General features: G+C 40.8%; 1 pseudogene; it reads left to right on the top strand.

Moving 5' to 3' along the window:
* Window positions 1–24,490, top strand: part of LOC129464114 (heparan-sulfate 6-O-sulfotransferase 3-like) — a 388,520-nt pseudogene that overhangs the window by 318,653 nt on the left and 45,377 nt on the right.

Below are 24,490 nucleotides of genomic sequence, written 5' to 3'. Positions count from 1 at the left end.
TAAGTCAAAAAAGACTTAACATTTTTGCCAATTGAAGCAGACCTCTTGTTCAAATAAGCATATCAGACGCCTAAGTGGCTTTTGGCAAGAATTTCTAGAAAAAGAGTGATTGAAATTAAGACTTCTATGAGCCTCACTTCCTAAAAATGCTGCTAGTAAATAGAAAACAACAACAATAACCAACCCTTTTATCTCCCCTGCTATTCCATATAAGGCCATAAAAGGAGAAGGACTTGAGGCTAATTATGAAATAACAGCCAAAACCTGATAAACAAGACAAAGGGCAAGCTCAGAACTGGAGACAGTGGCACAAGAAAATGAGAAATAAACAGCCACGTATAGGCATCATTATCAGTGGTTGCCTTACAAAGTGACAGGGGCTAAGGCAGGTACTTATAACCGGTGCTTTGCTAGATTTATACACCAACTAAATTCTAAACCTATTTTCTGCCAGATGGAGTTAGGTTGTGGGGTGGTGAGTGTTCAGTGATCAAACAATTCCTTCTACCTCATCTCCACTTATAGATCAGTTGATTATTATTATTATTATTATTATTATTATTTTGAGAGAGTTTCGCTCTTGTTTCCCAGGCTGGAGTGCAATGATACAATCTCGGCTCATTGCAGGCTCTGCCTCTCGGGTTCAAGTGATTCTCATGCCTCAGCCTTCCAAGTAGCTGGGATTACAGGTGCCTGCCACCACACCTGGCTAATTTTTTGTATTTTTAGTAGAGACGGGGTTTCACCATGCTGCCCAGTCTGGTCTCAAACTCTTGACCTCAGGTAATCCACCCGCCTCAGCCTCCCAAAGTGCTGGGATTACAGGCGTCAGTCACCACACTCAACCTAATTATTTTTGAATGCCTTATTAGGAGCTAGAAAGGTTCTTCCCCCAAATATTTCCTCTACTTGAATTATACCATTTCGAATTTTATCTCAACAGTCACTAGAAGGCAGGTGTGTTCCAAAAAGATCTATTCAGATGATAGTAAGTGAAAATTGGTTCATTTTGATGGAAGATCAAAATGTATCATTTAAGAACAGTTTATTTCTTCAGAGAATTTATCTTAGCACATCACCTCATAAAACTGTTATGAGTATAAATTAGTATATGTAGTTAGTTTATGAAACATGCTGTCTTTTGTGGGAGTAAATCATGAAGAAGCTTTATTTTCTCATACTACTACTGTCTTTCAAAGTGTCTTTAAAAGTGCTAGTTAAATCCCCCTCTCCTATCCTTTAGCTGCACTTTAGTTTCAACTAAAAATGCAACAATAGCGGATTAAATGCTTATTCATCATTCTTCCTGGACCCTACTTATCACTGGTGATTTATTTTGTTGTTGTTAATGCTCATACCAGTGTGTTCCTGGTCACTTTCAGGTTTTATTTTCACATAGTAAAAATTTCAGTTTTATTTTAACTATTAAAATGTTGAGCCCAATCAGTAAATGTTGAAACTTGAAATGCTCATTCAATTTAAAGGTTCTTGCTTCCCCACCTCAGCCCGGTTTTGGCACATACCTGGAAACCTGTTAGTGGGAAGATAAGGGCATGGTTGTTTCATTTGCTTCCTGCTATGGTCCAAATGTTTCTGTCCTCACCCCTGAATTCATATGTCAAGATCCTCACCCTCAAGGTGATGGTATTAGGAAGTGGGGACTTTGGGGGGTGATTTGGTCATGAGGATGGAGTCCATGTAGATGGTTGTGAATGGGATTAGTGCCTTTATAGAAGAGGCCTGAGAGAAACCCTTGCCTCTTCCACCATATGAGGATGCAGTGAGATGGCAAGATGGGATTAGGTTGTAGACACCTGACACTGAATCTGCAGATGTCTTGATCTTGGACTTACCAGCCTCCAGAACTGTGAGAGATAGATTTCTGCTGTCTACAAGCCACCCAGTATATTCTGTGACAGCAGTTTGAACAGACTGAGACACTTCCTTCTGTCTTCTTTGTGCTTTCTCCCCACTTTCTAGTTGCCCTTTCTGACCTCTCCAGGGTTAAGCCCAGTGGAGGGAGGATTGGTGGGAAAGGTCAGAGTCTTTCCTGATCAGAGTTGCTCCTGATGGCCGAGCAGGGAGAGAAGGCTACCATGGAGCAAGGTAGCACCCACCAGTTGCAGGGAATGAGAGCTTCCTGGAGTGTTTTTCTAGAGTGTGCCCCGTGGAAAATAGTTGAGTTTGAGTCATTTTAAGAGGACCCCACCTCCAAAAAATCAATGAATCCAGGAGCTGGTTTTTTGAAAAGATCAACAAAATTGATAGACTGCTAGCAAGACTAATAAAGAAGAAAAGGGAGAAGAATCAAATAGACACAATAAAAAATGACAAAGGGGATATCACCACCGATCCCACAGAAATACAAACCACCATCAGAGAATACTATAAACACCTCTATGCAAATAAACTAGAAAATCTAGAAGAAATGGATAAATTCCTCCACACATACACCCTCCCAAGACTAAACCAGGAAGAAGTTGAATCTCTGAATAGACCAATAACAGGCTCTGAAATTGAGGCAATAATTAATAGCTTACCAACCAGAAAAAGTCCAGGACCAGATGGATTCACAGCCAAATTCTACCAGAGGTACAAGGAGGAGCTGGTACCATTCCTTCTGAAATTATTCCAATCAACAGAAAAAGAGGAAATCCTCCCTAACTCATTTTGTGAGGGCAGCATCATCCTGATACCAAAGCCGGGCAGAGACACAACCAAAAAAGAGAATTTTAGACCAATATCCTTGATGAACATTGATGCAAAAATCCTCAATAAAATACTGGCAAATCGAATCCAGCAGCACATCAAAAAGCTTATCCACCAAGATCAAGTGGGCTTCATCCCTGGGATGTAAGGCTGGTTCAACATCTGCAAATTAATAAATGTAATCCAGCATATAAACAGAACCAAAGACAAAAACCACATAATTATCTCAAGAGATGCAGAAAAGGCCTTTGACAAAATTCAACAACCCTTCATGCTAAAAACTCTCAATAAATTAGGTATTGATGGGACGTAACTCAAAATAATAAGAGCTCTCTATGACAAACCCACAGCCAATATCATACTGAATGGACAAAAACTGGAAGCATTCCCTTTGAAAACTGGCACAAGACAGGGATGCCCTCTCTCACCACTCCTATTCAACATAGTGTTGGAAGTTCTGGCCAGGACAATCAGGCAGAAGAAGGAAATAAAGGGCATTCAATTAGGAAAAAAGGAAGTCAAATTTTCCCTGTTTGCAGATGACATGATTGTATATCTAGAAAACCCCATCATCTCAGCCCAAAATCTCCTTAAGCTGATTAGCAACTTCAGCAAAGTCTCAGGATACAAAATCAATATACAAAACTCACAAGCATTCTTATACACCAATAACAGACAAACATAGAGCCAAATCATGAGTGAACTCCCATTCACAATTGCTTCAAAGAGAATAAAATACCTAGGAGTCCAACTTACAAGGGATGTGAAGGACCTCTTCAAGCAGAACTACAAACCGCTGCTCAATGAAATAAAAGAGGATACAAACAAATGGAAGAACATTCCATGCTCATGGATAGGAAGAATCAATATCATGAAAATGGCCATACTGCCCAAGGTAATTTATAGATTCAATGCCATCCCCGTCAAGCTACCAATCACTTTCTTCACAGAATTGGAAAAACTACTTTAAAGTTTCCACCAAAAAAGAGCTCGCATCGCCAAGTCAATCCTAAGCCAAAAGAACAAAGCTGGAGGCATCACGCCACCAGACTTCAAACTATACTACAAGGCTACAGTAACCAAACCAGCATGGTACTGGTACCAAAACAGGGATATAGACCAATGGAACAGAACAGAGCCCTCAGAAATAATGTCGCATATCTACAACTATCTGATCTTTGACAAACCTGACAAAAACAAGCAATGGGGAAAGGATTCCCTATTTAATAAATGGTGCTGGGAAAACTGGCTAGCCATATGTAGAAAGCTGAAACTGGATCACTTCCTTACACCTTATACAAAAATTAATTCAAGATGGATTAAAGACTTACATGTTTGACCTAAAACCATAAAAACCCTAGAAAAAAACCTAGGCAATACCATTCAGGACATAGGCGTGGGCAAGGACTTCATGTCTAAAATACCAAAAGCAATGGCAGCAAAAGCCAAAATTGACAAATGGGATCTAATTAAACTAAAGAGCTTCTGCACAGCAAAAGAAACTACCATCAGAGTGAACAGGCAACCTACAGAATGGGAGAAAATTTTTGCAATCTACTCATCTGACAAAGGGCTAATATCCAGAATCTACAATGAACTCAAACAAATTTACAAGAAAAAAACAAATAATCCCATCAAAAAGTGGGTGAAGGATATGAATAGACATTTCTCAAAAGAAGACATTTATGCAGCCGAAAAACACATGAAAAAATGCTCATCATCACTGGCCATCAGAGAAATGCAAATCAAAACCTCAACGAGATACCATCTCACACCAGTTAGAATGGCCATCATTAAACAGGAAACAACAGGTGCTGGAGAGGATGTGGAGAAATAGGAACACTTTTACACTGTTGGTGGGACTGTAAACTAGTTCAACCATTGTGGAAGTCAGTGTGGCAATTCCTCTGGGATCTAGAACTAGAAATTCCATTTAACCCAGCCATCCCATTACTGGATATATACCCAAAGGATTATAAATCATGCTGCTATAAAGACACATGCACACGTATGTTTATTGTGGCAGTATTCACAATAGCAAAGACTTGGAACCAACCCAAATGTCCAACAATGATAGACTGGATTAAGCAAATATGGCACATATACACCATGGAATACTATGCAGCCATAAAAAATGATGAGTTCATGTCCTTTGTAGGGGCATGGATGAAGCTGGAAACCATCATTCTCAGCAAACTATCACAAGGACGAAAAACCAAACACCGCATGTTCTCACTCATAGGTGGGAATTGAACAATGAGAACACATGGACACAGGAAGGGGAACATCACACTCTGGGGCCTGTTGTGGGGTGGGGGGAGCAGGGAGGGATAGCATTAGAGATACCCAATGCTAAATGATAAGTTAATGGGTGCAGCCCACCAACATGGCACATGTATACATATGTAACAAACCTGCACATTGTGCACGTGTACCCTAAAACTTAAAGTATAATAATAAAAAAAAGAGGACCCCACCTCTAGAGATCTGCCCTAGGGGGCTAAAGTAATCCTAATGGGGAAGAGTCCTGTGGGATATTTTGTTGAGGAGAGATTCCATGGGGCTGCTTAGGGGAGCAGTGCTAGGTACTGGTCACTAGTAAGTCCCCAGTAAGGGACCCACCCAGGTGCTCCACAGAACAAGAGTCAGCCTTTGTGTATATGCCATCCCCAGACGCCTCCTGGGTTCAAGCGATTCTCCTGCCTCAGCCTCCCGAGTAGCTGGGATTACAGGCACCTGCCACCATGCCTGGCTAATCTTTTGTATTTTTAGTAGAGACGGGGTTTCACTATGTGACATGTGACAACAGCAGCTGACATCAGCACATGTTGGGTGAAGTTTTATCTGCTCCCTCCCTGCCCTTTTCTCCAACCAGTTAGAAGCAGGTGGTAATGGAGAAGGAGACAAAGTAAAAAAAAATTACAGAACTTCAACTATTGCCTGTCGCAGGTTTCTTCAGACTGAGTAAGGGTTGGGATTCAGAAGGAGGGGAAGCTTCAAGTTGGTTGAGCATTCTAAGCTGTACTGGACTTTTGAATACATCAAAGTGAGGGTGTTTGTTAATATCTCAAGGTGACTTGCAAAATATCATCTGCCTGACATATTGGCCAGGTGTGTGATGGGACTGTACAACTGAAAGTCATTGGCAGGAGAAAAACAAAATTGCTTTACCTGCTTGTACCTTCTGAGTCTGGACTATTTTTTATTAAAAAACCAGCTGACCTGACCAGACAAAAAAATCCATAAAAATCGAATAAAACATCTAATGCCTGGCACATAGTAAGTGCTCAGTAAACATTATGTTATTATTGTCATCTTCAATATTATTACCACACCTAATTCTTTTATGCTCAGACCCTTTGGTGGAAAATGTCATGGAACAAGAAGGATGAGAGATTCATAGAGGTTATTTTGCATAGCTGTTAAGAGGTACTCTATTAGGGTACAGATAAGTACCTGCTAATTCCCATTTTCTGTTTAATAAGAGATACTCAATTAAGATTTGATGGTTTTAGTACTAATTTCCTCTTGGCTAAGCTGAAGTAATGATGGAGAATGAGGTGGTTCAGGTGTACTAAATCAAACGCTGGAGGGATAGGGGAGACAGAGAGGCCCATTGGAGAGGGTGCCCTACTTTCAATCTTCATGAGATGATTGTAATGTAGAAATAGAGAAGGGAAGTGATCAGAACGAATTTTCTCACCCTCTGGGGATCCTAGAAAAGTGGTAGAATTCAGGCCAAATAAGTTTATTGCTGCCTTTATGAGGCAACACTTGTTCTAACCTGGATGTGACTCTTATAAAAAATTTTTTCAACAAAAAATAAAACAATAGCAGATTAAATCCTTATTCATCATTCTTCCTGGACATTACTCATCACTGATGATTTCTTTTGTTGTTGTTGTTGTTGTTGTTGCTAATACACTTTTTATTTTAGAATAGTTTTAGATTTACAGAATTATTGTGAAGATAGTAGAGCTCCTATGTTCCCACATCCAGTTTCCCCTACTCCTAACATGTTAACATTAGCGTGGTACATTTGTTACAACTAATGAGCCAATATTGTTATGTTGTTATTAACTAAAGCCCATGCCTTCATTTATATTTCATCATTTTTGTCTCTGATGTACATTTTCAGTTCTCGGATCACATCCAGTACACCGCAGTACATCTGGCAGTCCTGTCTCCTTTGGTTCCTATTGGTTGTGACAGTTTCTTAGACTTTCTTTGGTTTTGATGACCTTGATAGCTTTGAGGATTGAAATACTGGCCAGGTATTTTGTAGGATGTCCCTTCCTCTTATGTTTTTCTGATGATAGACAGGGGTTATGGGTTTTTTGGGGGAAGACCACAGAAGCAAAGTGACATTCTCATGATAGCATATCAAGGGTACATATTGTTAACAAGACTCATCGCTATCGAGGCTGACCTTGATCACCTGAGATTGTGTTTGTCAGGTTTGTCTACTGTCAAGTTACTCTTTTTTCTCCTCTTTCTATACTGTTTTTTAATTTTCTTTTTCTTATTTTTTGAGACAAGCTCTCACTCTGTTGCCCAGGCTGGAGTGCAGTGGCGTGATCACAGCTTACTGTAGCTGTGACCTCCCTGGGCTCAAGTGATCCTTCCACTTCATCCTCTCAAGTCACTGGGACTACATGCATGAGTCACTATGCCCAGCTAAATTTCTGTAGAGATAGGGTTTTGCTATGTTGACCAGGCCGGTCTTGAACTCTTGGGCTTGAGAGATCTGCCTCAGCCTCCCAAAGTGCTGGAATTATAGGCATGAGCCACTGGCCAAAGTTAATTTCTTTCTTTTCTTTTCTTTTTAAATTTATGTCCATGTTTACACATTACTTTTTTTATACTGTGCTCTCCAGAAGGAAGTCACTTTGTGCAGATCTGAGTATCTTTATAAATTTGTTCAAATTTTACTGCGTGGGAGATTTGTCTCATGTTCAACATTCATTTAATCACTTATATCCGTATGGACTTGATACTGATTTTATACATTGGGTCATAATCCAACAGTATGTTATTTTGATGCTCAAATTGTCCCTCCTTCTAAGTATTGGGAGCTCTTTGATGTACCCCCATCATTGTGGAGTGGTTTTCTTTCTCTTTCTTTTTTCAGTTTTTATAATTTTTTAAATATTCTCTTACCTTATGGCATTAAAAGATACTCTAGGCTCATCTTGTATATGGCCCCCTTCTAGAATGAGCCATTTCTCCAAGGAGCCTAGGTTCCTTTTATTGGAGGTCATATTAGAAACAAAGGACAGGGCAGTAGTTGTGCTTGTTGCTCCTGTTGTGTTTTTGCTTCTAGCTTCTCTCAGCTGACAGAGTGAGGATATTTGTGTATTCTAACCAGTGTTTACACACATCTATAAACATTTCTATATGTAACCATCTGTATCTGTATTGAGTTGAGCATGAGTTTATACTGCTGTCTCCAGTTCTAATCCATTACCACAGGGATCATTCCAGGCTCCTCTTTTGCTTATTTGTAATCTCACACTTCAGTGAGAAACCTGGCTCCCACCATCCTCCATCCGTTCACTCTATTGCTCAAGTCCCATGTACACGGAGAGCGGTTTCAGAATTGTTATCCTATGCTCTTATAGGAACCAACTTTAGCAACTAGATTGTGGTGCTTATGCATATTGCCTTTTACCTTTAGTCTTACAGACTCTACTTATTTCCAAAGGTATTTAAGTCAGTATCTTATTCCCCTATTCCCTTAAGTGAGATGTTTCATAACATTTGTAATATCATTGGATTCTTTTGTCACATTCTCCATTCCATCCTATCTTAGAGTAACGGCACAATCAAAGGTAGCTATTGCTAATATATAATATATATTTATATATATCTGGGACAGGATCTGGCTCTGTTGCCCAGGCTGGAGTGGTGCTATCATGGCTTATTGTAGCCTTGACCTCCCAGGTTCAAGTGATTGTCTTACCTCAGCCTCCCAAGTAGCTGACACTACAGGCATGCACCACCACATCAGTCTAATTTTTTTGTATTTTTTATAGAGACAGGGTTTTGCCATTTTGCCCAGGCTGGTCTCAAACTTCTGAGCTCAGGTGATCCACGTGCCTTGGCCTCCCAAAGTGCTCAGGCTGCAGGTGTGAGCAGACGTGCCTCAGCCCACTAGCATATTTTTTATTTATTTTTCTTTCTTCTATTACATGAGGAAAAATTAGTAGGCAACCTCTAACGTATTTTTTAATGGTTGCCTAATATTCATGGTTCAATGGCCCATAATTTACTTAGACAACTGCCTATTGACAAATGCTTAGCCAATTGTTCCTTATTGGACAATGGCCTATTATTGGACTGCTATAGATACCATGGTCAATAACATTTTTATATATTAATCTTTGTGCACATTGATCATTTCATTATGGGAAATTTCTATAGATAGTTAAATCACTGAAGTAAAGAGTATGAACCTTTTTAAGGCCCATACTATTTCAAATTTTACCCTCTGAAAAATGTAAACTTCACCAGAACTAAATGAGAAGCCTCAAAAGACTGAAAATCATGATTTAAAATGTTTTTTTCGATTTGACCTATCAAAAAAAAGGTCTGTTATGTGAGGTTGAGTTTTTTTTCCACCATTTGTGTCTCTTCATTCTTTCATTCTCTCATGTCCCTTACTTTTTTTTTTTTTTTTTTTTTGAGATGGAGTTTTGCTCTTGTTGCCCAGGCTGGAGTGCAATGGTGTGATCTGGGCTCACCGCAACCTCCGCCTCCCAGGTTCAAGTGATTCTCCTGCCTCAGCCTCCTGAGTAGCTAGGATTACAGGCATGCGCCACCATGCCTGGCTAATTTTATATATATATATATGTATATAAATATATATATAAATATATGTATATATATATATATATATTTATATATATATATATTTTTTTTTTTTTTAGTAGAGACGGGGTTTCTCCATGTTGGTCAGGCTGGTCTCAAACTCCTGACCTCAGGTGATCCACCCGCCTCGGCCTCCCAAAGTGCTGGAATTACAGGCATGAGCTATCACACCCGGCCTATTTATTTATTTTATTTTATTTCTATATTTATATATTTTTTTTAGTGTAAGCTTTGTTTTTCATCTGTAGCTGTTCATCTAAACTGGAAATTCGATGCTTCATTTGTAGCAAGTCAATGACCTTCCCCTGTCATTAGGAATACTGAATATTCTTGCTTTGTGGACCTTCCTGAGGGGTCTTGCTTTCTGGATGCAAGGAGTGCAGGGGGATTTGCCTTTCCTCCTGACTAATCTCCAAGAATCCAGGCTGAGGCTCTTCTCTGTTTGCTCACAGATGCAGGATTTACTTCCTCCATAACTATAATTACCAGGGAATTACAGCAGTTGTTTTTATATTTCTCTTTAAAGTGCTGTTGATATTTGAAGGTTCTTCTCATGTGATCACTTTTCTAGATAGGGTCTCAGGACTCTTCAGATGGAGTGAGGGTTTTATATGGGTTTTTAATTTGTTAACTGATGTGTCTGTGTGCATTGGAGATGTTTCTTCTTTCAACATATACAAAGAAGTTTGCATCCTCAAAAAGACTGATCACCTCACGTGATGCTTCTAAATTTGATACTTGATGACAAATCTCTCAAAAATGTCTATCGTGGGCTGAGTCAAGGGCCTTCTTTTACTCAGTTGGATCACATAGTCTCCAATTCTTAGAGTTCTCATGGTTTTTATCTTAGGGGCTTTGGCTTTTCAACCTGGAGCCTTGAACATTATACTAGTCAGTATGAGAGAGTGGAGAGACCCTGGGGGTGCTGGCTGGTGGTAGTAGTCCCCATGCTGCAATCCAGTGGTGCAATCTTGGACAAGTTTCTTGACATTTCTGAGCGCCAATAAAAATGGTTAGTGGAATGAATAAGAAAATTAGACACTGTGGTTCCTCAATCCCTAAGGACCCTTCTGGCTCCACATCTAATTTGAATTGGTCTTATGGTCACATATCATAGACTTGGAAGGTAACAGAAAGGCCCAACCTAAAGGCTGTAGCTATGTTGTTAAACTCCTTCAACCCCTAGGGAAGGTCATATTCCTGCTCCAAATTCCTCCCTTACCACGTGTGGAGTCAGAGGCAAGGGGCCAGCAGCTATTCTCTTAGATGCAGTCAACTTCCCTCTTTACCTCCCCTCATTCTTGCTAAATTTAGCAACCTTTTCTTCTTTTCTGAAAAGGAGCTCTAAAAATCACTCTTATCCTCAAACTCAAATTATGCTTTGAACCAGAAAGTGTTCAGAATTTGGAAATGCAACGTTTTTCAAGTATTTAAATGAGAAGCAGAGACACCCAAAGACTACTTCATCATATTTTAATTCTATTTCATTTAGTGCTAATTTAAAACAGAAACCTGTGGAGTAGAACCAAGGAGGCAGCCATAAAGTTAGGAGGTAAAAGCCTGGGAAAGCAGATAACGTCCTTCTCCTCCTCCCTCTGACGACTGACTCATCCCCACTCTTCACTGTCTTCCTCCTGCCCAATGCTCAAAGTTATTATGTTTGAGTTAATAATTGCAAGAGATTCACTGGTCTAACTTCATTGTCTCTTCTCAAGTAACATGCCACCTGTCATGATGATTTTACTAGCTCCTTTGCAATGGAGCCTGTGCAGTCTGCTCTGCAAATCCAATCAAATCCACCAGCAAGATGCAGAGGCTGCTGGAATAGATGAGGTTGACAGCTGGGGGTCTCAGAGAGAGATTTATCAGCATCTTCAACTGCACACTCTTCACTTGGCTCATTGACTACCAGTGTTTTTTATTTTCTGTTTCCTCCTTGTTCTTCAGAAACTCCAAGAACACTGGAACTTCCTGAGATTTCAGGCATCACTGAGAACTTCCTAGCACAAATAGGAGGACTAGTGAGACACAGGCTTGGTTTTGTGTGCTTTAAAAGGCTCCTTGTGGCAGGGCATGGTGGCTCATGCCTGTAGTCCTAGCACTTGGGAGGTAGACATGGGAGGATTGCTAGAGCCCTGGAGTTCGAGACCAGTCTGAGCAACATAGTGAGACCCCATCTCTAGAAAATATAGAAAAATTAGCTGGGTGTGGTGGCATATGCCTGTAGTTCCAGCTACTCGGGAGGCTGAGGTGGGAGGATCATCTGAGCCTGGGGAGGTTGAGGCTGCAGTGAGCAGAGATCGTGCCAAAGTACTCCAGGCTGGGTGACAGCGTGACATCCTGCCTAAAAAAGAAATTAAGGCTCCTTGCTGCACTCCAAAAGCTGATACTGAAAGACTTGATGCAAATAAATGCTTTCTCTCAAGAATCCAGGATGGAGGAGATTATAGCAGGCAGAACTCACAGTCCAACTACCCAGCAGGATTCCCAGGGGCCCTTGCAGACAGTTTTACCAAGTACCAAGTGAAGCCTGAAGCTGGTGATGCCTTTACTTTAGTCTCCTACAATACTTTCAAAATGGGGACACAACAGGCAAGAGGCGACCAAGCCTCCCTAGGCTGAGGTGAGTGAGAAGACACCACCAGCTCTACACAAGTGGAATCATTCGTGCCCTTGCTTCTCCAGTGCTCTCCTTACTCAGAGTGATGTAATTTGCTGGGAAGGAGATCTCGGGCTCTCGAGCTCTGTGTAATATTCAAATTCTCATTATGTAGACGTGGTTGAAAATGTCAGGGGAATAAAAACTAGAATTTCAAGATGCCCCCTGATACGGTTTGGCTGTGTCCCCACCCAAATCTGATCTTGACTTGTAGCTCCCATAATCCCCACATGTTGTGGGACAGACCTGGTGGGAGGTAATTAAATCATGGGAGCAGGTCTTTCCCTTGCTGGTCTCATGAGATCCGATGGTTTTATAAAGGGGAGTTCCTCTGCACGTGCTCTCTTTGCTTGCTGCCATGTAAGACATGCCTTTGTTCCTTCGTCGCCTTCTGCCATGATTGTGAGGCCTCTGCAGCCTTGAGTCAATTAAACCTCCTTCCTTTATAAATTACTCAGTCTTGGGTATGCCTTTATTAGGAGCATGAGAAGGGACTAATACACCCCCTTTTCTCCCCTCAGGGTCACCTGCAATCCTTGGTGGGTGTGGGTGAGGGCAAGTAAACTTGCACCCCACCAGCCTTTTAAGAGATGGAGTCCCTAAGAACCTGGTCCACCAGACACTGGGGATAATGAGTTAGGACTAAATAAGTGTGACAGGGACTCAGGAGAACTAGAATTTCACCAACCTCTGTCAAAAGCAAGCCACGCCCCCTCTCTGGACTTCTGACTCTTCAACTGTAAATGTAAACTCTGAAATTCTGATTTTGAGGGGATTATTTCAGGAGATACAGTAAGATTATCCTAAACCTGTTTGAGAAGGCACAGGAAGATGAAGAAAGAAACACAAACTGGGTTTGTCCTCAGTTTGCACACAATTATGAGAAGCATATTTCATATTTGACTTTGAACCACAGCCTTTACCTGCAGATAAATAGAAACACTGCAACTTGGAAACCACGAATCTGTCTTCCAGGGTGAAGTGGCGATAGAACCCTTAAGGAGCTATGCTTGGGATGAACAGTGTCTGCTGTCATTGTAGTGAAGGGAGCACTTCAGGGCCCCCGTGAACTGTCCAGCACTGTCCAGTGCAGGGAGTCAATGCAGGCCCCACTCTGTGAATCCAGACTGAGTCGGCTTGGCCCCAAGGATTTCCAGGTTGGCCCCAAGTGAATGCCATCTGGCTGTAAGCATGGTCACACTCTGCCACAGAGCAGAATATTGCAGAATATTGCAGGATTTTGATAAACCCAGGGTAAGTCATGTTCTTTAGACTCAAGCACATAGTAAAAGCCTGCGACAACAGGGGAACTCATACAAAGAAAGATAGTCCTGTTTCCTATGTGAATGTTATAAACAGGCTTAACCACATAGTCAGTGCTTACTGCAGGCATTGTGTGCCATACACTCTGGGCACAAAGGAAAACACCAGGAGAAGTAACAACAGAATAATTTACCATTTACCCACTGTGTGATCTTCCTTGGGCAAGTTACTCAACCTCTCTGTCTCTCAGATTTCCCAGTTCAAAATGAAAAGGAGGATAATGACACTACTGACCCTATAGGGTTGTTAAAATAAGGCATTTAGCAGACTAGCTGGCACCATACCAAAAATGTTAATTATTATTGTTTTTATTATATATAAAAAGTAGTGGTAAGCTTCTTGGGATTTTATGAAATTTTATGAAAACGCTTTACTTTTATCATGTCATCGGATTCCTATAACAACCTGGCAAAGAAGGCATTCTCATTTCCATTTTACAGATAGGAATGGAAGCCTACCTAGGATTACACACCTAAAAAGGGGAGAGAGGGCAAATTTGGATCAATTCACTGCTATTTTCGCTTCACTAAACTGCCTCCCATAAAGACTAGGAAAACAGAGCTCATGTACTTCAGAGCTCTGCTATTTATGAGGGTAGCCAAAAACTCAACAAATGAAAATGACATGGGATAAATAAGTGGCTGATACAATAGTGCTAGCAATGCTTAGACATTTGCAACTAATTCTAGGCAGAACTGTGACTCAGCAATTGCTGTGGAAGTGCTGCAGTAGAGGGGCGTTGGAGGAGAGGTTGGCTGCTACCTAGTGTTCACCCACTGGGCTGCTGTGGTTACTGGTCCATTACTAGTCTGTGCATGGGACATATCTAGCCATTGAGTGGAATTATGGCTCTTTCTTTTTCTTCAACTTTTATTTTGAGTTCTGGAATAAATGTGGAGGATGTGCAGGTTTGTTACATGACATGTAACACGTGCCATGGTGTTAGGACTAAATAAGTGTGACAGGGACTCAGGAGAACTAGAATTTCACCAACCTCTGTCAAAAGCAAGCCACGTCCCCTCTCTGGATTTCTGGCTCTTTAACTGTAAATGTAAACTCTGAAATTCTGATTTTGGGGGGATTATTTCAGGAGATACAGTAAGATTACCCTAAACCTGTTTGAGAAGGCACAGGATCTGCTATACAGATCAACCCATCACCTAGGTATTAAGCCCAGCATTCTCCCTCCCTTGGCCCCCCACCTCCACTGACAGATCCCAGTATGTGTTGTTCCCTACCATGTGTCCACGTGTTCTCATTGTTCAGCTTCCACTTATAAGTGAGAATATGTAGTGTTTGGTTTTCTGTTCCTGTGTTAGTTTGCTGAGGATAACGGCTTCCAGCTCCATCCATGTCCCTGCAAAGGACATGATCTCAATCCTTTTTATGGCTGCATAGTATTCCGTGGTGTAGATGTACCACATTTTCTTTATCCAGTCTATCACTGATGGGCATTTAGGTTGAATCCATGTCTTTGTTATTGTGAATAGTGCTGCAATAAACAATCTTTATAATGGAATGCTTTATATTCCTTTCGGTATATACCCAGTAATGGGATTGCTGGGTCAAATGGTATTTCTGTCTCTAGGTCTTTGAGAATTTGCCACACTGTCTTCCACAATGGTTGAACTAATACATTCTCACCAACAGTGTAAAAATATTCCTTTTTCTCCACAACCTCACCAGCAATTGCTGTTTCTTGACTTTCTAATAATCACCATTCTGACTGGTGTGAGATGGTATCTCATTGTGATTTTGATTTGGATTTCTCTAATGATCAGTGATATTGAGCTTTTTTTCATATGTTTGTTGGCTGCATGAATGTCTTCTTTTGAGAAATATCTGTTCATGCCCTTTGCCCACTTTTTAATGGGGTTGTTATGTTTTGTTTTTCTTGTAAATTTGTTTAAATTCCTTGTAGACTCTGGATATTAGATCTTTGTTAGATGGATAGATTGTAAAAATTTTCTCCCATTCTGCAGGTTGTCTGTTCACTCTGATGATAGTTTCTTTTGCTGTGAAGAAGCTCTTTATTTTAATTAGATTTCATTAGTCAAATTTTGCTTTCGTTGCTATTGCTTTTGGCATTTTTGTCGTGAAATCTTTGCCTGTGTCTGTGTCCTGAATGGTATTGCTTGTCTGTCTTTAGTTCTGCACTCCCGTCTGTTGGCTTTCCCCTCTGTCTATCTCCAGTATCCTAGTGTCCTTTGGATCTCTCAACCCAGACGTCTGCTCTTCAGAATTTCATCACAGCAAAGATCAGATAAATTCTTACAGATGAAGGTGAAAATGACTGGGTTTTATATGGACCTCATTCCCTAAACTGTGTTCCCTACCCTAATCTAAACCCTGGAATGTAGATACTCGTACAAGGCAGAAAGCCAGAAGACAAAGAGGTGGTGGATATTTAGGCATGAATAATTTAGGGTAGTGAGAAATTTTGAGGAAAGAGAGGATCTATTGGAGCCATTTAAAGATGCTATACAATTTGCCCATTTTATCTGCTTTTTAAAATTTTAGTAAATCTGAAATCAATAGGATCTTAAGTAAACAAGCTCCAAAAGGTCAGAGATTACATCTTTCTTATTTACTGTTATATCTACAGCACTGGCACAATCCCTAGTACATAGCAGGTACTCAATAAATATTGGTCAAGTGAATGAATTATTTGATGAATGACTCAATGAAGACTTACATTGTAGATTTACATTAAATTCATCCAACCTAGATGAGTATTTTGATTGGCTGGCCATGAAGGAATCTTGAAATTTTGACTGGTTATAGCCTCAAGATTGAAAAATACTTTTATTCTCATTTTTACAAAAAGAATCTCTTGAACAAGGACGAGGATGATAAATTGAATGAAACATATTGCTGATCTGCTATAGAAAAAAATGTATTATTCAACAGTTATTACTATCGTATCATAGCACCTGTAGTATGTATGTTTCCTTTTTCTAACACATTGGAATGGTCAGGAATTGACTTGACATTGAATGATACTGACACGTGTGTTTCTCCAGCATCTCCAGCAAATGGTCCTAACACAGACTTTGCAGCTCACGGAGAACTGGAAGGCTGGCATCTTTAGACATTGGAGATAAGTTATAGAACACTATGCAGTTACCAGTTTCAGTGCTGTTTATTCCTTTGTATAAATCCACATTTCTATCTGGTATCATTTCTTCTGCCTGAGGGACTTCATTTGACATTTCTTGTTGTGTGAGTCTGCTGGTGATAAATTCATCTAGCCCTTGTATGTTTTAAAGAGTCTATGTTTAATGTTCATGTTTGAAAGATACTTTCACTGGTTATAGAATTTTAGGTTGACAAGTTTTGGGGGGTAAAGGGTGGAGTGGGGGTACGTTAGAGATGTTACTCCATAGTCTTCTTGCATGCAGTTTTCCTGATGAGAAATCTGTCCTCATCAGATTTGTTTCTCTGTATTTTACCTGCCTTTTTCCCCTAAAGGCTGCTTTTATAATTTTGTTTATTAATTTTTTAAAGCAAGTTGATTTTGATTCACTACAGTGTAGTTTTCTTCATGTATATTTTGCCTGGGACTCATTGAACTTTTTAAATATGTGGATTTATAGCTTTTATCAAATTTGGAAAATTGTTAGCCTGTTTCTTCTAGTTTTTTTTTTTTTTTTCCTGTTCTTGCCCTCTTTGAAGACACCAATTAAAGACATATTAGGCCACTTGAAATTGTATTACAGCTCACTAATACTAAGAGTATTTTTTAAGGGTTGGCTTTTTCTTTATGTTTCATTTTGGCTAGCGTACATGGCTACTTGCTTCAAGTTTATTAATCTTTTTTCAGCAAAGTCTACTTTGCTTTTAATCCCATCCAGTATAGTTTTCCTCTAAGACACTGTATTTTTCACTTGTAGAAGTTCAATTTGAGTTTTTTAATTTAATTTTTTTTTTTTTTTTTTTTTTTTTTTTTTACAGAGTCCTTCTCTGTCGCCCAGGCTGGAGTGTAGCCACGTGATTTTGGATCACTGTAAACTTCACCTTCTGGGTTCAAGTGATTCTCCTGCCTCAACCTCCTGAGGAGCTGGGATTACAGGTACCCGCCACCACTCCTGGCTAATTTTTGTATTTTTAGTAGAGACGGGGTTTCACCATGTTGGCCAGGCTGGTCTTGAACTCCTGACCTCAGGTGATCCACCCGCCTCTCTTTTTAATTTTTAAATTTTTGTTTTATTTTATTTACTTATTTTTTTGAGACAGGATCTCACTCATTTGCTGGAGTGTGCAGGCATGATTGTAGTTCACTGCAGCCTTGATTTCCTTGGCTCAAGCAATCCTCTTGCCTCAGCCTCCCTAGTAGCTGGAACTACAGGTGTGTGCCACCATGCCTGGTTCCTTTTTGGGGGATTTTTAGTAGAGACAAGGTCTTGCTATGTTGCTCAGGCTGGTTTCAAGCTCCTAAGCTCAACTGATCCTCCTGCCTTGGTCTCCCAGAGTGCTGGGATTACACATATGAGCCACCATGCCTGGGCAAGTCTCTTTTTCATATCATCCATGTCTCTACTTGACTTTTTAACCATATGGAATACAGTTATAATAGCTGTGTTATGTTTATCTTTCCTAAATATAATATCTGTATCAATTCTGGTTCAGTTTTGATAGATTAATTTTTCCCTTCACTATGGTTTATATTTTTCTACTTCTTTGCATACCTGGTAATTTTTTATTAGATCCCAAACATTATAGACAGCACCTTTTAACAATTCCTACATATATTCTTGAGCTTTGTTCTAGGACATAGTTCAGTAACTTGGAAACAGTTTAAGCTTTTCAGGTCTTGCTCTTGGGCATGACCTGAACAGCGTTTAGACTAGGACAGGATTGTCCAACCTCAGTACTTTTGCCATTTTGTATAAGATAATACTTTTCTGTAGGATATTTAACAGCATCCCTGGCCTCTACTCACTAGATGCCACTAGAAGCTTCCTTCAGTGTTGACAATAAAAAAATGTCTCTAGACATTGCCAAATGTCCCCTGGGGGCAAAATGTCCCCAGGTTGAGAATGACTTATGTAGGATTAATTTTGCCCACCACTGCAGCAAGATCTTTCTGAATATTCTATTCAATTCCTGGTGAGACTTTGCAGCCTGACTGGTGGAACTGAGCATTATTGCTAGTGCTGTGTGCGTGCTGGGTACTTGCTCCCTCTAATCCTTTAGGATGAGTCTTTCCCCAGCCTCATGGAGTTTCCTTACATTCATATGCTGACCAGGACTCTACTGAATGCATCAGGGGGACCCTATGAATATCCCACCTCTCTGCTATTCTGTTCTGCAAATTCTAGCTGCTTGGTCCCCCAAGATTCCCAACTTAATCTTTTTGATTTAAGGAGTCTGCTGGTCTCCGCTTGCATCCACTCTCCCTGGGCTACAACCTGGAAACTCTCTCAGGGCAGTAACTTGGAAAATCATGGGGCCCACCTTGTTTGTTTCCTGCCTCTCAGTGTTTATTGGTATCCTTTGTCTTCTGTTATCCACCATGGGTTTCAAATGTGTTTTTCATTTGGTAGGTAAAAATGGTGTGTATATTTTATTTAAAACTTTTGTCTCGTTTTTCACTAGTTGAAGTTGAATTTTTTTTTTTTTTTTAAAGACAGAGTCTTGCTCTGTCGCCCAGGCTGGAGTACAGTGGCGCAATCTCGGCTCACTGCAAGCTCCGCTTCCCGGGTTCATGCCCTTCTGCTGCCTCAGCCTCCGGAGTAGCTGGGACTACAGGCGATGCCCGCCACCGTGCCCGGCTAATTTTTTTTTTGTATTTTTAGTAGAGACGGGGTTTCACTGTGGTCTGGATCTCCTGACCTCATGATCCACACGCCTCAGCCTCCCAAAGTGCTGAGATTACAGGCGTGAGCCACCGCGCCCGGCTGAGGTTGAATTTTTTTTTTTAGTCATATTCTTTTTTTTTTTTTTTAAAGGTCTTGCTCAATTGCCCAGGCCAGAGTGTAGTGGCATGATCTCAGCTCACTGAAACCAGGGTTTGAGTGATCCTTGTACCTCAGCCTTCCAAGTAGCTAGGACTATAGGTGTGTGCCACCACGCCTGGCTAAGTTTTGTATTTTCAGTAGAGATGGGGTTGGCCAGGCTGGTCTCGAACTCCTGGCCTCAAGTGATCCATCCACTTTGGCCTCCCATAGTGCTGGGATTATAGGTGTGAGCCACCACACCCAGTTAGCCATATCCTTTGTTATTGAATTATATGAGCTCTTAATATATTGAAGATATTAATCCTTTGTCTATCACATTAGAGGCAATTCCCCCCCTCCACTCAGTTTGACACTTATCTTTTAATTTAGATTTTTTTTTACAAATAAGTTAAAATTTCCATGTAGTCAAATCCGTTGCTCTTTTCTTTTGTAATCCTCTTCCTGCAGGTTTTATATTTAAAAAGTCCTTCCCATTCAGACGTTAAATAAATATATTTTCTTCTGAGTTTTTCTTTTAATAGTTTAATTAAAATTCTTATCTCTCCAGTCCAGATAGAATTTATCAGTGAATGGAGAGCTGAAATGTGTATCTTCATGGATTTCCCCCTCCCCCACCCCACAAATAACATCCTGTTTTCCCAACACCTTTTGTGGAATAGCTTATCCTTTGCTCACCGGAGTGTTTTACAAAATTATTTAATACACCTTGGGTTCCTGTGTAGCAGGAGGATCTATGTCTGTAGCAGCCATTCTGTTTCCCAGGTCTAAGCTGAGCATCTGTTCTCAGGCCTGAGGTATTTTTGGACTTACACATCTCAGTGCACTGATGAATCGCCAGCACTTCCCTCTTCCTTGGCCAAAGAGCTCCAGGTGGGAACAGGGTGTGGACACCTACAAGTGCCATAATGGGAGCTATTTGCAGTAGCCACCGATCCTCAGACACCTCAACCGTGGTCACTTTCTTGTAGGATTAATAAAACAATCTGCTTCACATGGCAGCTCTTTCATACCAACACATGCATTCACACACGCACAAGCATGGTGCTATCTTGTCAGCTTATCACCCTCTCTGCCTGTCACTCTTTATCAGTTGATGAGCCAAAGTAGGGAGAAGGTGAGAAGAGAGATTGCTGGTGCGTATGAAACTGTCAAAAATCTAAATATAGGTCATGTGACTGACTAAAACTCATCTCCACAAATTCCATCCCTCCTTAGCACATTTTCTCTGATCTGCATCTCTAATCTGCTCATAGCCCCTTCACTCATGTTTCCTTTAATTTTTCTACCTTTCTGATGACCTCCTCGCAGCAGGGGTATGTAGAACTTTTCACAAGAATGTAGTGGCTATAGGACTCTTCACCAATACTCTGATTTTTATTCCTTTACGCACAGAGTGGGATTAAACTCAGGCATTTTCCAGTGGCGTGCTTTGGCCAGGGAAATATGAGCAGAAGATTGAAGAATTAGTGTGTTATTTGGTATAAAGTCTGAGTCTTAGAGCAGTCAGATGGCTGACTGCTCCATCAACTTGTGTCCCAGTATGAGTAGAGCCTCAAGACAATAATGAAAAACATGACACGCAAGTGAGAAAGCAATCTTTGTTGTTTGAAGCCATGGGGATTTGCAGGATGTTTGTTCCAAGGTGCATCTAGTCGAATCTGACTGATATGTCACATACTCTGTGTTCAAAACAAATGAATGGGCATCTGGTTTGTGAGACATGAGGATGTATCTGTACCTTGAGCATGTTATCATTTTCATCTCCTAAGAAACTAGGCAGGGTGGAATGGTCAAGCATGGAGAATGGCTTCCTCCTTCCCCATCCAATCAGTGGAGCTGCAGAGAGCTCCCAGCCCATCAGTGACAACAGCAGAAACAAATGTTTTAAACCTGACCGTCCTTGTCCCTTGGATGCAAAGTACCATGGTTGCTTTTCTTGGTACTGGCCAGGAAGAAAATCATAGCCTCAGTCTCCTGTGGCTCAACTCTGTTTGGCCTTTATGATAGACACTTAGGGTTAGTATACCAGATGTAAAGATCAGTTCATGTTCATGTTTCAAATGATCTTGCAATTTTTTGTGCTTCTCTAGCAGGTGTTCTGTGAAAGCAGGGCAAGAAATAAAGAAATTCCAAGCAGATGCTTAATCAATGGTGAGTGCTGACATTTCTACATCTTATCTCAGGTCTAAAGCAAGGTCAGCCTATTTAATTTTGGCTTCAGTTGGCCCTTTGCAATCTGGAGATCTTTTTCATTTGCCCCCTTGTCTACAATATTATAGCCAATAACCTGATTAGGTAAATTCTTCAGCTCAGATTGTTGAATGGGTGGTCATTTCTTATTTTGATGAGTTATTTCAAGGGTTTTTCATAATTTGGATTTGAAAATATTTTATTGTGCCTTATTGATTCTAGCTTTCATATTCTAATGCTTTTGGCTCATTTTCTTACCATCCACTCCTGTCTGCTGTGTTTAAGCCTCACTGATGGGTACTAATTGGGTGGAAGGTCAATGTAAATCAGATACTAGGCTGAATTAAAGTCGATTTTTAAAGAAATATATTTTAAATGCAAAGAGAAACACACTAAATTTTCACAAAGTTCTGACAGAAGGCTTCCAAGTAGAAGTCCTGCTGAGCTGCTGTATTGATGAGATAAAACTCATTTATAATTAGCAACCCTGTTTGCATACAAATAGTTAATGGGTTAAAGTCCTTAAAAACGATTCGCTCTCTTCCAGAGATTGAATATGCTTCTGCAATCATGCACAGTCTAATCAGCTGCTTTGCAGAACATCTTTGCATTGGCCACATTGAACCCCAGTCTAACCTACACAGAAGTGTAACAAAGACTGAGTTCATACATTCTGAAGAAATAAAATGTTACTGAATGAATCCAGGTGTTTTTGAAATAGTAATTGAGTTTTAAAAATAATCTCCAGGGCATGGGGCTTGGTGGCTTATGCCTGTAATCCCCGCACTTTGGGTGGCTGAGGTGGGCGGATCACTTGAGGTCAGGAGTTCAAGACCAGCCTGGCCAACAAGGTGAAACCCCGTCTGTACTAAAAATACAAAAATTAGCTGGCCATGTTGGTGCGTGCCTGTAATCCCAGCTGCTAGGGAGGCTGAGGCACGAGAATCGCTTGAACCCAGGAGGCCAAAGTTGCAGTAAGCCAAGATTGAGCCACAGCACTCCAGCCTGGGTGACAGCCTGGGTAACAGACTCTGTCTCAAAAAAAAAAAAGAAAAAATCTCCTTGGGGCCAGGTGCAGTGGCTTATGTCCGTAATCCCAGCACTTTGGGAGGCTGAGGCAGGAGAATCACTTGAACCTAGGAGTTTGAGACCAGCCTGGGCAACACAGCAAGACCCTGTCTATACAGAAAAAAAGAAAGTCCTGATTTACCCATTTCATCCGAGAGGACAGGAAGAGAGCAGAAATCTCAAGAAGTTTCTGTCATCTACAGAATGGGTTGTTTGAAATAGAAGTTACATCATAGAAATTCTAGAAAATAATATTTCATATGAAGCTTTGGACGTGGACTGAAATTGAATCCTACAATCATGCCCTTATCACATAACTCTAGATGCCATTCATGTAGAGTACAGTGTGAATGGTGTCCCATTAGACTTGAGTCAGTGTAGGTATAATGCTGTTGGAATTTGATATTTACTTGCCTGAGCTATGGATGCTAGAACATGTGTGGCTCTTGCTCTTTTAGTTGACAAGATTGCAGCCATTCTTCATGACTCAGATTGAACGTCATTTCTCCAGAGCCTTCCTATTTCCACTGTTTGTACGGGTCATGGTTTCAGCAGGAAACAGATGCATACACAAATTCGGTAATTTGAGGACAGTTTACAAAGGGGCTATTTACAAAGGTATAGGCAGGGCATATGGAAATTACAAAGGATCAACTGCAGGACCTTTGAGCTTGTAAAACATCGGGGCCTGAAAAGGCAAAGGAATAGTGCAGTCACTAGGACCTGGTGCCAGTAACTGTAAGGGGGCAACCACTAAACGGAAACTGACACCTTTATGGCCAAGACACAGTGGCCAATGGGGGGAAGCTGGGGAGTTGAATATCCCAACTCTGCTCCACAACCTTTCTCCCATCATAACCCTCATTAGCTGAACCCAGCTGGAAGTAAGAGTTGGGCAAGGGAGCCTGCTGATGCAGTCCAAAGAGGTTAGTGTATTATTGCTTTATAACAAATGATTCCAAAACTTAGTAGCTTAAAATAGCAGACTTCGCCTCATAGTCTCTGTGGAGCAGGAATTTGGATAGCTAGATTTTGGCTCAATGTCTCTTAAGAGGTTTCCTTTAAGAAGTCAGCTGAGGCTACAGTCATCTGAAGGCTAGAGAATTTGCTTCCAAGATCCCTCACTCACCTGGCTTTTAGCTGGAGGCTTTTTAGTTCCATTATCACAGGGGGCTCCTTTATAAGGTTACATGGGTGTCCTCATGACATGGCAGCTTGCTTCCCCCAGAGCAGGTGATCTAAGAGAGAGCAACTGAGAAGTTGTGATATGTATGATGACCTAGCCTTGAGAGTCACATACCATCACATCTGACACAGACCAGCTCTCATATAACATGGGAGGGTGTTATTCAGGAGCAGGAAAACCAGAGGGCAGAGATCACTAGGTGCCACCTTGGAGGCTGATTATCACAACCAGCCTACCTGCAGGATGCAGACCTTTGAAAGTAGATATAGAAATGCAGACAGAAGACATCCAGCACAGCCCCAAGTAGGAGTACCCCTTCTCTAATCTGATCACATAATAAGTTACCCATATCTTGACTGCAGCACCAATTATATTGCTTAAAATTTGTTGTTTATCTATCTATCTTTCTGGAATGTAACCTCCTTGAAGAGGAGAACTGTCTTATTCTTTCTTACGTCTTTGGTGTTTACACAGTGCCAGGCTTATGATGGTTCCCCCAAATACTTGAAGTTTTTATTTTTTTAT

This window comes from Symphalangus syndactylus, chromosome 15, assembly GCF_028878055.3.
Source record: "Symphalangus syndactylus isolate Jambi chromosome 15, NHGRI_mSymSyn1-v2.1_pri, whole genome shotgun sequence".
NCBI classification, from domain to species: Eukaryota; Metazoa; Chordata; class Mammalia; order Primates; family Hylobatidae; genus Symphalangus; species Symphalangus syndactylus.
This window is presented reverse-complemented; position numbering and strand designations above follow the sequence as displayed.